This window comes from Cebus imitator, unplaced genomic scaffold (genome assembly GCF_001604975.1).
Source record: "Cebus imitator isolate Cc_AM_T3 unplaced genomic scaffold, Cebus_imitator-1.0 Scaffold52, whole genome shotgun sequence".
NCBI lineage: Eukaryota > Metazoa > Chordata > Mammalia > Primates > Cebidae > Cebus > Cebus imitator.
In genome coordinates this window covers 1,283,996-1,289,247 of record NW_016107367.1, presented here as the reverse complement: position 1 = coordinate 1,289,247, position 5,252 = coordinate 1,283,996, and the positions used below count along the sequence as shown (strand labels likewise).

The 5,252-nt window shown below is 43.1% G+C and overlaps 1 pseudogene; it reads left to right on the top strand.

The window, feature by feature from the left end:
• Nucleotides 1-4,206: 4,206 nt before the first annotated feature.
• LOC108304039 lies at nucleotides 4,207-4,787 on the top strand (annotated as a pseudogene).
• Nucleotides 4,788-5,252: the final 465 nt, after the last annotated feature.

Genomic DNA, 5,252 nt, shown 5'->3' with positions numbered 1-5,252 from the left:
AAAAAAAAAAAAAAAAAAAGAACCAAAAATAAAACTACCAGTCGACCCAGGAATCCTGTGAATCAAAGGAAAATAGATAGTTTTACCAAAAAGACACCTGCATTCACATGTTTATCACGGCACTCACGATAGCAAAGATATGGAATCAACCTAGGTGCCCACCAATGGTGGACCAGATAAAGAAAATATGGTATGTACATACCACTGGATACTATACAGCCATAAAAAAGAACAAAATCATGTCCCTGGCAGCAATGTGAATGCAGCCGGAGGCCATTATCCTGAGTGAATTCACTCAGCCACAGAAAACCAAATACTGCATGTTCTCATGTATAAGTGGGAACTAAACAGCGGGTACATGTGGGTAGAAAGATCTTTCTGATACTGCACAATAAACACTGGGGACTCCAAAAGGGAAGATGGAGGCACGGACTTAAGGTTTGAAAAACAATTAGGCTGGGCATGGTGGCTCACACCTGTAATCCCAGCACTGTGGGAGGCCAGGGAAGGTAGATCACCTGAGGTCAGGAGTTTGAGACTAGCTTAGCCAATTCAGTGAAACGCTGTCTGTACTAAAAATACAAAAATTAGACAGGTATGGTGGCGCATGCCTGTAGTCTCAGCTACTTGGGAGGCTGAGGCAGGAGAATCACCTGGACCTGGGAGGCAGAGATTGCAGTGAGCAGAGATGGAACCACTGCACTCCAGTCTGGGTGACAGAGCGAAACTCCATCTCAAAAAAAAGGAATAAAAGAAAAACTATTGAGTACTATGCTCACTAATTGGGTGATGAGTTCAGTTGAAGCCCAAATCCCAGCATCATGCAATATATCCATGTAAAAATCTGCACATGTACCCACTACATCTAAAATAATAACATAAAACATACAGAATTACAAAGGAAATGGCTGGGTGTGGAGGCTCACACCTGTAATCCCAGTACTTTGGGAGGCCTCTTGATGGGCAGATCACCTGAGGTCAGGAGTTTGAGACCGGCCTGGCCAACATGGCAAAACCGTGTCTCTACTAAAAATACAAAAATTAGCTGGGCGTGCTGGAGCACACCTATAGTCCCAGCTACTTGGGAGGCTGAGGCAGAAGAATCAATTGAACCTAGGAGGTGGAGGTTGCAGTGAGCAGAGATTGAGCCACTGCACACTCCAGCCAGGGTGACAGAGCAAGACTCTGTCTCAAAAAAGAAAAAAAAAAAAAAAGAATTACAACAGAAGAAATGTCTACTCAGGTCTTTTGCCTTTTTTTTTTTTTTTTTTTTTTTTGAGACAGTCTTGCTGGAGTGCAGTGGCACAATCTAAGCTCACTGCAACCTTTCCCTCCCGGGTTTAAGCAATTCTTCTACCTCAGCCTCCCTGAGTAGCTGGGATTATAGGCATGCACTAACATGCTCAGCTAATTTTTGTATTTTTAGTGGAGATAGGATTTTACCATGTTGGTCAGGCTGATCTCAAACTCCTGGCCTCAAGTGATCTGCCAGCCTCAGCCTCCCAAAGTGCTGGGATTACAGGCGTAAGCCTCTGTACCTGGCCTCTTTTGCCCATTTTTCTTTTTTTTTCATTTCTTTTTTTTTTTTTTTTTTTTTTTTTTTTTTTTTTTTTTTTTTTTTTTTTTTTTTTTTTTTTTTTTTTTTTTTTTTTTTTTTTTTTGACAACTCAGCTTTTCAGAGAGCAGAATATGCCCATTTTTCAACTGGATTTTTTTTTGCTTTTGAGTCGAGTTCCTTATATATTCTGGTTACTAATCCCTTATGGGATGGATAGTTTGAAAATATTTGCTGCCATTCTGCAGACTGTCTTTTCACTTTGTTGATTGTTTCCTTCGCTGTGCAGAAGTTTTTTAGCTTAATGTGATTCCACGTGCCTACTTTTGCTTCTGTTGCCTGATTAGGAATAAAGTTGTTATTGTGAAGTAAGCCACTATAAAAAGGCGAACTTCTGGAAAGGAACGAAAAACCGTCTGGAGCAGCCAATGGAGCTTACCTCAGGACTAGAGGAGGAAGGAATGGCCTCTGCTCTAGGGGTCCCAGAGGGATTCTTGGGCAAACGCTGGCTCTTGGCACAGCAAGTGGCTATGGGTCACACATCGGGCAAAAGGTCGGCATGTACCTGGGTCAAAAGAGATGTTCACTGGGGTCCAAGGGAGACTGTTTGGGTGTGAGTGAGCCCTAGGTTTAGTGTGACCACCAATAGAGCATGGCCCCAGGTGGAATGGCGCCTTTGCCACACCCCAAGGAACCACTGTGTATGGGGAGCTGAAGACAGAGCCTTATTCAGCACCCTTGAGCTGTTCCAATGTCTGCAGCATGCTCCATGCTCTGTCCTGCTCCTGCAATCGCTTTGGCATATGGGGCCCTCTCGCCCTCCAATTTCATAGGCTGTTAGCGTTTCAGTGGCAGTGGTGAGACAGTGGAGGAAATGATTGAGGAGAGCAGCCTAGGGGCAGAGCCACCAGCTAGCATGTGGACCGCTGCTGTTTCTGTTGCCCAGGGTTTACTCCTGTCTTTTCTCATAGGGTCAGTACCTTTTGTTTCTCTGTGGCATGCTCCTTACCCATCCTAACCCAATGACTCTGGTGGGGTGATTATCCTTAGTACCTCAAGCCCCTCAAAGGGTGGGCACCTGTCCCAGTGGGGCTAGCTGCTGTCCTCCATCCCTGGCCACAGCAGTATGGGACTGAAACTGGAACAAAGTCCTTTCCTGGGCCTTTTCTACTTAGAGTTGGCAGGAAAGAGCTTTCTTTCCTCTCCAGATTCAAGGTTATAAAGATGTAAGCCTGGAGCTGTTGAGGCTTTAAGTCTGGTGTTATGGGAATGAATCCACCAGAGAGAGAATCAGAGCTAAGAGATGGACAGTGACAAACTTTCAAGACCTAGTGCCATGAAAGCTAAGCTCCTCCCCCTGCATTTCCTATGGTTGGGCCCTGGGAGTCACTGATCGCTTTTTATTTTGGCTAATGAGAGTGGGGTTCCTGTTGCTTGCAACCAAATGTTCTGAATGACATACCATACAAGCATCCTTCAGCATCCCCAGGACTTTGCTGTTGGGTGGATCAAACTCAAAAGAAAAATTAATTTCCTTTCATATAGAGAGGGCTCAGTGTCTTACAAATAAAAGAGATGGAACGTTATTTGCTAGTGAGGCAAGATTCCTGGGTTATATAAGAACCTACTTAATAAATGGTAAGTGCTATTTACATTCAGTGGCAGAAACTCTTTGTTGTCTAATCAGTTATACTCCAATAGCCTCTCCCTGACACTTCCTATGAAGGCTGGAAAGCTGAGCATGGCACTTGCTTTCCCAGCCTCTGAAGCAGTCAGAGGAATCCATGCGATCCAGTCCTGGGCTGTAAGACATAAGCAGGATTCTGTTACTGGTTGGGTGGGGGAAGTAACTTAATACCTTAATTTTTTATTTTATTATAAATTTTCTCACAGAAGGATCACTTGAGGCCAAGAGTTCAAGACCAGCCTGGGCAACAGTGAGATATCCATCTCTAAAAAAATAAACAAATAAAATAAAATGGTGGTGTGCACCTGTAGTTCCAGCTACTCAGGAGGCTGAGAGGAGAATCACTTGAGCACAGGAGCTCGAGACTGCAGTGAATTATGATTTCACCACTGTACTCCAGCCTGGGTGACAGGGCAAGACCTTGTCTCTTAAAAAAGAAAATGCTTTAAATAAATTGTGAAAGGGGCCGGGCGCGGTGGCTCAAGCCTGTAATCCCAGCACTTTGGGAGGCTGAGGCGGGTGGATCACGAGGTCAAGAGATCGAGACCATCCTGGTCAACATGGTGAAACCCCGTCTCTACTAAAAATACAAAAAATTAGCTGGGCATGGTGGCATGTGCCTGTAATCCCAGCTACTCAGGAGGCTGAGGCAGGAGAATTGCCTGAACCCAGGAGGCGGTGAGCCGAGATCGCGCCATTGCACTCCAGCCTGGGTAACAAGAGCGAAACTCCGTCTCAAAAAAAAAATAAAAATAAAAATAAAATAAATTGTGAAAGTTGGTGGAGGTATAAAAATAAATGAAAACATTTAAAAATTGATTTTGTTCTCTAGCCTGGGTGACAGAGTGAGACTCCATTTCAAAATAAATGAATAAATTTAAAAATTGACTTTATATAAAAATGTCTAGTTATTTTCTTTCTGGATAAAAATAAACATCAGAAGATATTTCGAACATTTAAATAGGTTCTTTCTTTTCGATCCGCCATCTGCGCCTCAGGTGGGGCCGCCACCAAAATGCAGATTTTTGTGAAAACCCTTACAGGGAAGACCATCACCCTCGAGGTTGAAACCTTGGAAACGATAGAAGATGTAAAGGCCAAGATCCAGGATAAGGAAGGAATTCTTCCTGATCAGCAAAGACTGATCTTTGCTGGCAGGCAACTGGAAGATGGACGTACTTTGTCTGACTACAGCATTCAGAAGGAGTCTACTCTTCATCTTGTGTTGAGTCTTCGTGGTGGTGCTAAGAAGAGGAAGAAGAAGTCTTACAGCACTCCCGAGAAGAATAAGCACAAGAGAAAGAAGATTAAGCTGGCTGTTCTGAAATAGTATAAGGTGGATGAGAATGGCAAAATTAGTCGCCTTCGTCGAGAGTGCCCTTCTGATCAATGTGGTGCTGGAGTGTTTATGGCAAGCTACTTTGACAGACATTATTGTGGCAAATGTTGTCTGACTTACTGCTTCAACAAACCAGAAGACAAGTAACTGAGTTAAAAAAAAAAAAAAAAAAAAAAAAAAAAAAAAAAAAAAAAAAAAAAAAAAAAAAAAAAAAAAAAAAAAAAAAAAAAAAAAATTAAATATAAGAAAATAATTCAAATATTTCAAAATAATTTGTAAGGCAGATGAGAGAATAGAGAATAGGCATTGCAAATACCTGATGGTCCTTCTAAGAGCAAGAGGTTTCGGCCAGGCGTGGTGGCTCGTGTCAGTAATCCCAGCACTTTGGGAGGCAGAGGAGGGTGGATCACCTGAGTTCAAAACTAGCCTGGCCAACTTGGAGAAGCACCATCTCTACTGAATATATAAAATTAGCTGGGTGTGGTGGCACGTGACTGTAATTCCAGCTACATGAGAGGCTGAGGCAGGAGAATCGCTTGAACCCGGGAGGTGGAGGTTGTAGTGAGCGAAACCATTCCATTGCACTCCAGCCTGGGTAACAAGAGCAAAACTCCATTAAAAAAAAAAAAAAGGTTTCATTTAAACTTCATTCAATAGGCTGGGTGAGTGGC